This window comes from Balaenoptera physalus (genome assembly GCF_965194825.1).
Source record: "Balaenoptera physalus genome assembly, chromosome: 7".
In the NCBI taxonomy this organism is placed as follows: domain Eukaryota; kingdom Metazoa; phylum Chordata; class Mammalia; order Artiodactyla; family Balaenopteridae; genus Balaenoptera; species Balaenoptera physalus.
The window spans coordinates 95,709,822-95,721,855 of NC_138886.1; the positions used below are offsets into that span (position 1 = coordinate 95,709,822).

The window sequence follows — 12,034 nt, forward strand, 5'->3', positions numbered from 1 at the left end:
TAAAATCAGGAGCCTATCTCTGATTAGGATTTGTCAGCATAATAGATTCTTTGGCACCAACCTGCTCATATCCAAGCAGTCATGAAGGAGAGTGCACAGAAAGGAGAAGCTGGCATCCCAATTACTTCACTCTGGTTAACCAGATGCCAGACTTTAGTTAAAATCCTGATACACAACTGAAATGCACTGATTTCCTCAGAGTCCTGACCGTGGATGGCCACCAGCTGCCTGAGTCATACTGAGTTGGAACGTAGCACCCTATTACCTCACAGATCATTTCTCCCCAAAATGAGCCATCTTCCTCCAGTGAGCCTAGGGATTTGAAAAACCCTGAAAGCAAGGCTGCTTGAAGCCTAACCAACTTTGCCTCTTATGTAACCTAGCATCAAACTACTGTTAATAAAAGTTCTCCTCCAAGAACTTAGCCACGGCTAATATCCTTCACTTTCACGATATACACACATTAGGTGAATCCCACCCCGTTTCTTACTGTCCTATTCCCAGAAAAGAGGAAATGCCGTTAGTATCTCCTTCTGGTGTACCGAACAAGAAACAATCACTTTTAACATGAACTAAGAGGTAATGCACTATTTACTGGAGAGATAACAGGACAGGCATGGTATTGTATTTGCAGGTACAAAGAGACCTTCCTATTCCAAGAGAACTTCTTATGGATGCTTGGACAGTGAAAAACTCAGATTCTTGATCTGCAATCGCTTTACAAGTTGCCAACTCAGGATTTTTCCTGGTACTTCATTACAGAGGAAAGAGTCTAATCACATGTTCTGTTCAATCATTTGGCCCATCAAGGTGGTATGGGAATACAGTTCCAAAATTTCTACAATTTTAATAGCTCTCAGGAAAAATTAAAAGTGTCAGCATCTACCAGGAGTTTGCCAGGACTCTTTTGAAACCAGATGACAGGTAATTTCCTTGGAAGGGCTTAGCACCTTTAAAATATGACGTGCCACTTTTTTGGTATATACAACAATCTCTTTGTTAACAGGGTTATTTTCAACTGTCTCCCCATTAATTATCTGTAAGTACTTAAAAAAATGAAAAAATAAAAAAGTAAAAATTTCTAACTATTCTTCCCTGTATTTCACAATGGTTCTAAGACATTTTTCAAAGGACTAAACAGCATGCAAGCTGTAAAAAGGAAACAAGGGGCCTGGATAATACATCAATTGAAGAATCAAACTAGATTAATTCAGCATAATGGCGGGTTCTGTTAGATTTGGGCCAGAAATAAAGTAGTAATAAATATATCTAATGTATGCATAGCACTCTAGAGTTTGCAAATGCAGCTTGAAGATCATATACCTTACTTGACCTTCATGGCAACCCAAACACTGATTTGACAGACAAAGAAACTGACACTCAATAAGACTAATTTGTCTATGACACAGGGGTAGTGAGTGGTACATTAGAATTAGAATCCTAGTATACTGATAACATACCATACATACGCAGTATGTTAGTAGGAAAAGTATCATTTTTCATTTCTTGGTAAAGAGCATGTATTTTTAAAAGTCAACCATAAGATCTGTGGACATGGTTAAGCAATTTTCCAATTTCACTTACTGGTTTGATTTGCTACACTTAACAGGTTAGTAATGAAAAGTCCTAAATCTGTCCTAGTCTGATACTCTCCTGATTACATTCGAGACCAGACGATTTCAGCAACTCCTGGGAGACAGTACATATCCATCATTAATATCCTCCCACTGTCTCAGCAAGTTTCACATTATGTTGTATCCTGTCTCCCCATACGTGTTCTCTCCTTCTTTCTCCATCCTTTAGCTCAAAACCAAAAAAGAGTCTTCACTTATGATGCAATCTCCCAGTTAAAGGAGTTCCGCTCTCTGAGACATTGTTACGACTTCCAAATAGTGAAACATGTCAAACCAACCAAAACTACACCCCATCCCTGACCAGACAGCCCATTGTTTATTAGATGAAAGTGACAGAGCAGATGTTAACATCTTGTCTGAATTTGGGAGCAGCATGTAATCAAGTCATGGGATCTTTTAGAAAAGGTTGAAAGATGCAGAGAAGCTGCTGGCATAGGTGCCCAGGAGTGGAAGCACTGCCTGCCAAACAGAAGGCCAAACGCTTTTATAAAAATAATTTCTCCCAGCTAGAAGGATAAAGTAGAACCTTCCTGGGCTTTGCTTGCATTCAAAATATTACACTTACAAAGAAAGAAAATAATTGAGAAGGAAAATATGTAGAAGCAGCATAATAAAGTAGCTCACACAGATTTAGGTTCAAATCCTGATCTTGCTTTTAGTTGGTGACCTTGTGCATGATAAGTCATTGCTCTTGGTCTCAGCTGTTCTCATCTATGAAATGGGATCATAAAGTCCCTCTAGTGTGGCAATTTTGTGAGGATCAAACAACTTAACGTATACGAAAATACCTAGCATCTTCCTGGGATCCTGCAGTCACTTCATGTTATGAGCTGAATTGTGTCCCTTGTCAAAATTCACATGTTAAAGTCCTAACCCCCAGTATCTCAGAATGTGACTGTATTTGGAGATACGGCGCTTTAAAGAGGTAATTAGGTTAAAATGAGGTCATTAGAAGTGAGCCCTCATTCAATACGACTGGGGTCCTTATAAGCAGAGGAAATCTGGACACACACACACACAGAGGGAAGACAACGTGAAGACACAGGGAGGAGACAGCCCTTCCAAGCCAAGGAGAGAGGTCTGGAGCGCACGCATCCTTCCTTCAGTGCCCACAGGAAAACCAATGTTGCCAACACTTAGGTCTTGAACTTCTAGCCTCCAGGACTGTAAGAAAATTAATTTCCGTTGTTTTAAGCCACCCAGTCTGTGGTACTTTGTTAGAGCAGCAAACAAATACATTCTACAAATGTTAGTTTCCTTATGGTTACACAATTCTTTTTTTTTTTTTTAATCTTTTAAAATGGGCAGTCTTGAACTGCTTCGCAGTTGGACATAAGGTAAATCATCTTGTTCTAAATTTAAAGGACAAGGGATGTTCGGATGTTCATGCACAAGAGAGAAAAAAGGAAGCCTGAGATTCAAATCCACCTTAACTCGGGCACACATCAACCCTTTCTTAGGAAAAGCACTGGTTACCAAGCATCAGCTCATAGTACTTGCGTGAGATTTGGTTTTCTCTCTTCAGCACCAACAAGCAGGGGGCAGTGTGACCACATGGGCAGAGAGTGGCCTCTGTGTGGCCCTTTTTCCCTGTTAGTCCTCAAATACAAAAGAAATACGCTGTGGGGGGGGGGGCAGAGTTTAAATAAAATGGAAAATAGGACATCTAAACCTCTCTGTAAGAGAAGTTTATATTTTACAGCAATAAGCCTAGAAAATAAAGCTTTCTACAACATGGAAAACCAAAACCAAAGCAAAGCAAAGCAAACAAAAACCCCCAACCATCATGTAGCCCAGTTCACTGTGAGCTACCTGAGAACCAAAGTTATCTTAATCATTTTTGCAAATCCAATGCCAAGAGCACAGTGCCAAGCATATATTAGATGTCCAGTAACTTGGTTTTTTATGAAAAGCATAAAGAAAACATTTTATTAATAAGTTCAAGTGAGAGTCATATTTATCCCCTAAAGACACAAATATGGATATAAAATAGAATTAGCTTTATTAAGGTAAATTAAAACAAGTTAAACAGGGAACTAAAAAAAAGTACTGAAAATTTCAGTCATTAATTGGTAAACAAATTTATTATAACAGATATACACCAAAGAGAGCATCAAGTAAGTTGCTGGGAGAAATCGCCACCATTCTAAGCAAAGCACCAGAAAAGTAATGAATCCATATGCATGCAAGTTTTACTGGGAGGTGGGAAGGAGAGGTGAACAATATGTTTTTTTAAACATTATTAATTCCATATGTCAATACACGGCAGAAAAGGAACATCGATACCCAAAGCTACTCAAACCAAAGTAAAAAATACCTCTGCCACTGAAACAAATGACATATATTGACACATATACTATTTGGACAAAGACTAGAGTACAGTGAGTGAGAGAGGTCTGAGAGTGGTAGGTGGGAACTTGTATATGAGATACAATTTCAGCTGGTTTGTCCAACTTTATACTGGGGGTATGGAGCAAGGGAGGGGGGATTCTGCTTCTGGAAGAAAAGGATAACACCCCAGGGACAGCCTTCTGATTCCTTTGCCTCATTTTTTGCAAAAGTGGCTTCTCACAGTATAGATGGGAACTAACCTAGTTATTCAACTTAGATTAACTGAGACTTGAAATAACCATGAAATTGAAATTCCTTGCAAATGGTCAAAGGCAACTCAGCTTTCCATGGCTTGCATGTGAAAGCTTTCTTCTTTTCCCTGTAACCTGCTTTTCACTTTTTATTGCAGGTGCTGAATGCTAAAAGGAAATATCATGGTAGGGAAACCGCAAGCTTTGAAAGAAAGTTGATGGACTGAACATGCATTCCCGTCTCTTGCTTCCCAGTTCACATCAAACCCTGGTGAAGATGTACAACAGATGAACAAAATCCAAAACTGTGCTGAGAATAAAAAGAGGAACCATGGCCGACCAGAGGTTATGACAGATTGTAGGAAGACAGAAAGCTGATGGGATGGCAATGCTTCTAAAGGAAAGTAGAAGCAGCTACAGCTTGAACTCAAACGAGCAGAAGGGTCATGACAGACATTCCTCCTGGTGTGAGGAAGGGGATGAGTTGGGGCAGTTAGCCCTCATCCCACCCTCTGCCTGGGGAACAAAGCTTTCTAAGGTGGTGCTGATGCTACAGAGTGAAGCTCACCTGAAAACCGAAGCTCACCAGTGACCACGCCCCATTTACATTCACAAAGTTCATAGTCTCATTGTTGCTGCTCTCATTTGGGGGCGGGGCCTGCTCAACAGCAGAGGGAATCCACACCAGCTCCTTACTCTAATCACCTGAACTGTCCAGTCATGAATACAGACAGCCCAAGATCACCAGACACTTCAAGAAAAAACAAACAACATAAAAAGAAGGGCCAAGATGTTTAAAAAAAAAAACTGAAAAATTGACTCAGCAAGAAACAAAGATAATCCAGGAAACAGAATTAAAAAAAAAAAAAAAATCTCTGTTAGTATTCTAATGAGGTCAAAAAGATCTCATCTATTGAAGGAAAAAAATTTAAAAGTAAGCAACTGTAGGAAAAAAAAGAGCTATCAGAGAACAAGTGTTTTCTTGGAAATAAATATATCATTACCAAAATTAAAGTTTATTAGAAGGAAAGAAGAAGTAAACAAAATCCTTTCCTAAAATACAGAGCAAAAAGCAGGTTTTTTTAAAGGTGAAAGTAGTTAAAGGACATGGAGGCTTAGTTCAAGAGGTCTTATACTGGAGTTCCAAGAGAGGAACAGAGAAAATTAATATGAAGGAAATAATAGAAGAAAAATTTTCAGAATCAAAGATCAGCCTTCAGGGGCTTCCCTGGTGGCACAGTGGTTAAGAATCTGCCTGCCAATGCAGGGGACACGGGTTCAAGCCCTGGTCTGGGAAGATCCCACATGCCACGGAGCAACTAAGCCCGTGAGCCACAATTACTGAGCCTGCGCGTCTGGAGCCTGTGCTCCGCAACGGGAGAGGCCGCGACAGTGAGAGGCCCGTGCACCGCGATGAAGAGTGGCCCCCGCTTGCCGCAACTAGAGAAAGCCCTCACACAGAAACGAAGACCCAACACAGCCAAAAATAAATAAATAAAAAAAAAAAAAAAAAAAAAAGATCAGCCTTCAGATTAAACAGACATCTGAACATGAAGGTGAATTTTTAAAAATCCTACTGCTAAACATAGTCTTAATATAATTTCTGGAAGTCTAAAATGAAGAGGAAATATAAAAATCTTCCGGATGGTGAAAAAAGTGACAAACGGACATGAATTTTATTGGCATTTGTCTATGTATCAGTAACACTAGACGCCAGAAGAGAATGAAATGGTGCCCTTATAATTCACAAGGAAGTAATTCTGAACCTAGAATTCTATGTCCATTCAAGTTGCAAACAAGCTTGAGGACAAAGAATCAGAAAATTTACCTTCTAACACTCTTCCTTTAAAACTCACATGAGAGGGACTTCCCTGGTGGTCCAGTGGTTAAGAATCTGCCTTCCAGCACAGGGGACACAGGGAACTAAGATCCCACATGCTGCAGGGCAACTAAGCCCCGATGCAGCGAAATAACTCACTAAATAAATATTTTTTTAAAAAATCACATGAGAGGGGCTTCCCTGGTGGCGCAGTGGTTGAGAATCTGCCTGCCAATGCAGGGGACATGGGTTCGAGCCCTGGTCTGGGAAGATCCCACATGCCGCAGAGCAACTGGGCCCATGAGCCACAACTACTGAGCCTGAGCGTCTGGAGCCTCTGCTCCGCAACAAGAGAGGCCCACGCGCCGCGATGAAGAGTGGCCCCCACTTGCCGCAACTGGAGAAAGCCCTCGTACAGAAACGAAGACCCAACACAGCCAAAAATAAAAATAATAAATAAATAATAAATACAAAATTTAAAAACAAAAACATAAAATCTGGATGAACACCTATATATCCACTGCAGACTTTACAATTAGTATTTAAAAAAAAAAAATTACATGAGAATCTTCACAGTAATTCAAGGAAAGGGGAGAGATGGGATCCAAGAAACAGTATATCCAACCTAGGATTCTGTGAAAAGAAATCCAAGGATGGCATCTCTACAGCTTGGAAAGTATAAAAATAAAGCAGAAAGCCAAAAGATTCTCCTCCTAAAAAAATATCTCTGCAAGAAGAGCTGATTCATTTCAATAGAAGCTGATTCCATTCAATAGAAGGTATGAGGTAGAAGCTAGAAAATCTTCATGATATAGAAGGTGTACATGTTTCTTTTCTGAACCTATATTCAAAAGAGCTAACTGGAAAAATTCCAAGCCCAAAAAAACTTTACAAGACAATAATGGTCTAAATATGTAGCCAATTAAAATAAGGCATGCCGTTAATCTTATGGGAGTGTAGGAAAGGAAACCCACTTCACCTTGACACTTGGCGATGGCCTCTCCAAGAGTTAAATGACATTAGCTTTCACTCTCAAGTTAGTGATATAAATTCCTCTGAGGTTCTCTTCTCCTGAATTGTTTCTACCAAGAAGAATATTTCCACAATCTTACTTTATAACAGTTCTAAATTTTAGACCTAACCTATAGACAAAGCTTGAAAGACCTGATTCTAGTTCTAAAGCCAACTGAAAATGCGGTAACTCCTGTCCATGTAAAGATAATAATACGGCTGAAAGAAGTCGGGAGGGGGCAGAGAGGGTGATGCTGGGCCTCTCAATTCCTTCTCAGCCTAGTGGAGAATAAAGAGATACCACACACAAAAAATAGCCAAAATACATAAATTTAAGTAATATTACCTGAAGTGAACATTTACTACTAACAAAACTCAGGAGGTGAGAGGTAAGATTTATGTAGGCTAGACTGTTCTTTTTTCATCACTCAGAGTCAAGTGATACTGTCAAAAATTTATAAGTCACTACTTACAAATTTATGGTTTAGAAATTTGAAGGAAACCACCAAAAAAACAGACATGGTTAAAAATTGCTAGTTCCAAGGACTGAGCTGAGAGAGATAGAAGATGTTTACTCTTCACTTAATAGATTCTTGACCATTTCCATTTCTGGAATGTTTTCTCCTTTTAACAATGATAAAAAAATAACAAAATGATGGCAATATTTTAAATAAATCTGTTAAAAATGTAAGGCCAATAAACAAAACCAATTAAATATAAACTTGGTATCTGCATTTCCCAACTCTGTAAACTGATTTCTTCTGGAACAGGGTGGAGGGTAATAAAAAATGTGGGCTTTGGAGTTGGATAGACTTGAATTTCAGGTTTAGCACGTACTAGTAAAGTGATCATGGGCTTAATTTACCAAACTTTTCCAAGCCTCAATTTCATCAGTCACAAAACAGTGAAAAAATTTAGCTTGAAGCATTGTTATGACAATTTAAAAAAAGATTGTATATTACAATGCATTGATGAGATAATCTATAATAAAACTTGAAATGAGATAAAGGATATATTAAAATATGTGCCAAGCACATATTAAGCACTCAACAAAGTTAGCTGTTATAATCATTAACCCTCAGGTCGCTATCTTTGGGGTATATAGTTGGCAATTCAACAATAAAATCCAAGGTAATAAGAGCATTTTATTGCTAGGCAACTACAATAGAGACAGTTACTAATCGGGTATCTTTTGTGCCTCCTGGGGCAGTGAGTCTCAAATTCAATACGCATAGGAATCACCTGGGGTTCTGGTTATAAGGGCACATTCTGATTCAGTGCATCTGCGATGAGGTCCAAGGACCTGCATCGCTAACGAGCTCTCACGGGATGTCAGCACTGTGTTCCAGGGACCACACTCTGAGTGGCAAGGCCCTAGATGATGGAATGGGCTGGCAAAGGTATCTACAGATGTTCATATTACAAATCTATAAGGCTGAATTTTTTCTTCTTTAAACAAGATAACAATGAATAGATGTATCTTGCTCTTTTATGTTCAGAAACTACGTTAGATGATAAATGCATACAGAGTAGAGGAATCTTCTATAAAAAGGTCAGTGTGTCCACCAGCTCTTGTCACTCTGTACTCCCCATGGATCTGCCCTTGGATTGGCTGATGCAGTCACCATGTGAATGGATTGACACTGCTTGACCATCTGTGAGAGGTCACATGCCAGCGATGGAACAATCTCTCGTGCTAATTTATTCTGGACCTCTGCTGCCTCGGAAAATTGCGCGTTAGAGTATTTTCACAAGTGTTATTACGGTAAATCATTTGGGCTGACATTTTAAGTATTTCATGTTTACAACCCCTTTGCAAAGGGATTTAGCAACGTCCAAAAAGTAGATATGCACTTGCCCTTTGAACCATTTCCAGGTTCTCATTTCTAGGACTCTACCCTGAGGCTACCCTTTTGTGGGAGACACAATAATGGTGCCCCAAAGATGTCCATGTCCTAATCCCCATAGCCTGTGAATATGTTAACCCTACTTGGCAGAAGGGACTTCACCGATGTGAGTAAATTAAGGATCTTGAGATAGGGAGATTATCCTGAATTAATTAGGTGGGTTCAATGTCATCCAAGGACCCTTAAAGTAGAAGAGAGAGATCAGAATAATGCAATGTTCTCCATCCACCATTGCTGGCTGTGAAGATGGAGGAAGGGAGACAGGAACAAAGGAATGTAGGTGGTCTCTAGAAGCTAGAGAAGGCAAGGAAGGGCATACCCCCTAGAGCCTCCAGAAGGAACACAGCCCTGCTAACACCTTGCTTCCAGCCCAGTGTGACCGACTGCAGACTTCCGACCTCCAGAGCTATAAGATAATAAATGTGTGTTGTTTTAAGCCATTAGGTTTGCTGTAATTTGTTACAGCAGTAATAGGAGACTAATACACCTTCCACAAATATGAAATAGCATAGGCATAGGACATCACTGTGGTTCTATTTGTAACAGCTAAAGATTGGAAACGACCCAAATATCCATAATTAGAGACTAGTTGAACAAATACAGTGGCATGCTCTGCACCTGTAAACAAGAATGAGGAAGCTCTCTATACCTAATATGAGCTGACCTTTAGGACATATTTTCAAGTAGGAAAAAACAAGATACAGAACACTATGGATTTTACCTTTCAAGTACGAAAGAAAGAGAAATAAAAATATAGATATGTTCCTTTTTCATAAAGAGAAACACTACAGGGTAGGCCAGAAATAAATTAATAAAAATAATTACTTATGGGGTATGTGATGAAGAAGCTAGGGAAGGAAGCAAGATATCTCTGAGAATATATCTTTTAATATATCACTTTGACTTTTGGGCCAGGTACACGTTTTACATATTCAAAATATAAAATTATATTTAAAAATAATTTAAAATAAAATTAAAAGATTCATATTTAATTTTAATAGTTTTCTGCCTACGATTTACATTCTAAAACCTTCCCTAGACTTACTCCGCTGCTAATGGAATTCTATCCCAATGCAAAATAAATACTCTAATCGAGAAACTGTTTCCTGACACAACTGGCAAAATCACAGATTGCTGGTGGGTTAAGATTGACCATTTCTGCTGATTTTGCTGTTTGTTAAACCATATTCTGACATTACGGACCTAACTGACAGGCTATGGGACACACGGTACACCACTTGCAAAGCAAATAGAGAAAACCAATTTCATAGAGCTAGCAATGGCGCCATCTGGTGGCAAAACCTAAAGCTATAACTTAAAATTGAAGTACAGATTCTTTTTGAAGTGGTATGCTCTTTTATACTGAAATTATACTATATGTGGGGAAAAAAAGCAACCAGAAATGGCTGGTAGTAAGACCTTATTAACTCCTGTGTGAAACTGAGGTGACTCTTAGTACACGATACTGATATATTACATTTAAAAATCCATTTAGCTTGCACAAAATCCTTATTGAAACTCAAGCAACAAGAAGCAATTTTGAAAAAATTTATTTTAGTGTCAATTATAGACATGCCAAATCTATTTTCATAGTTTTTAAGATCCATGTTATAAAAATGCAGCCAGTTTCAGTTTAAAAAAACAAATAGCCAGGATGATTTACACAACGATTTCTGATTATCCAGGTTCCTAAAAGTGAGAGATAGAAACCAGTACCACATCCCAGAAGGGTCTAAAGTACTGAATAAAACACACCTCATTTGTTTTTCATTCTTCCTTTCCCAGTACTGGCCAATGAATAAAATTATTTCCATGTTCAATTCTTATCAATAGGAGATTTTCTCTTTCTTTTAAGATGACTGTTTACATATAAAATTACACTATAGAAGTGAGGCAATTAAGCAATTTGGAGTAAACATAACTTTGCTTTAAAAATCTTAAAATAATTGTCATAAAAACACTATTTGGATAATTGCTTCAATCGCGCCAACAACCAAGTTGCTGTGAGACGAATCAATTCGATTCAAAAGAAATTTGTGGAGCACCTACTGTGTGCCCTGCCTGACCCTGATTCAGGTACTGGAAGGGCTAGCGGAGGTGCCTAAGAGCCAGGGAAGCTTCTGTAAAGTTCACTGGAGAGTTGGCAGTTAGTGGTGTGAAGGGCGGGGCTTGCGGCTGAAGAGGGCAGAAACAGACAGACGTGTAAGACTGCGAGAACACAGAAAGGATGCTAATAAAAAGGGAGGAAGAATCGTTGGGATTGGGATTGACATATATACACCAATATGTATAAAATAGATAACCAATAGGAACCTGCTGTATAAAAAAAATAAAATTCAAAGATTCAAAATAAAAAAGAAAGAAAAGTTGTGGAAATTCATGGGCAACTTTCTGATAAGCAAAAGCACGGGTTGGCGTTATTTTACCTTACTCTTCAGCTAACAGTACTAGTTGTAAGCGAGGCTACAGTTCGGGAATTACCATCCCTCCTGGCATCTGCTATCACCCTTGCTGCGGACTTGCTCATCACGTGCACGACGCACAGAGGGCAGTTCACGGCGCCGGCTATGGTGACGGCTCTCAGCGTGGCCTCTGCCTCCACCGCTTCTGGGCGGCTCAGCTCATGGCCCTCGGGACCCGTTAGCCCCAAAGCCAACATCTTCTTCGCTCCCTAAAAAAGGCAGCAGGAACATGCACACCGGTGAGAAAGGTTTACTAACGACAACTCCCATAATTTTGTTGTGAAACGAATGCACTGCCAGGCTTTTATTTTAGATCTAATAGGTATAGGTGTGTGTGACTGTGGCATAGACAGTGTCTGTTTTGGGTAAAAATAATCTACTACTCTCAAAGCATGTGTTAATTTTTCATATACATATTTCACAATCAAAATATTTTGATTGAAAAGGTGACAAAGATAATGAGGTCTGTTCTAATTACAGTCTTTGAAAAGTAGTGTCCATATTTAAGACTTTTTATTGGTTCAGAACAAAATATAATAAAACAAAGTATTCTAGTCCCCCATATTATATCCTTGATGAAGCGACTCATGCTATTATGTAATTAGTTCTACGTTTTACT

The 12,034-nt window shown here is 39.0% G+C and overlaps 1 pseudogene across 1 annotated transcript in view; it reads right to left on the reverse strand.

Moving 5' to 3' along the window:
* Positions 1-12,034, reverse strand: part of LOC309664674 (dihydropyrimidinase-like) — a 77,921-nt pseudogene that overhangs the window by 44,720 nt on the left and 21,167 nt on the right. Inside the window, exon 4 of the transcript XR_014268448.1 lies at positions 11,402-11,624. The product of XR_014268448.1 is annotated as a dihydropyrimidinase-like (transcript). The remainder of the gene's footprint in view (positions 1-11,401; positions 11,625-12,034) is intronic.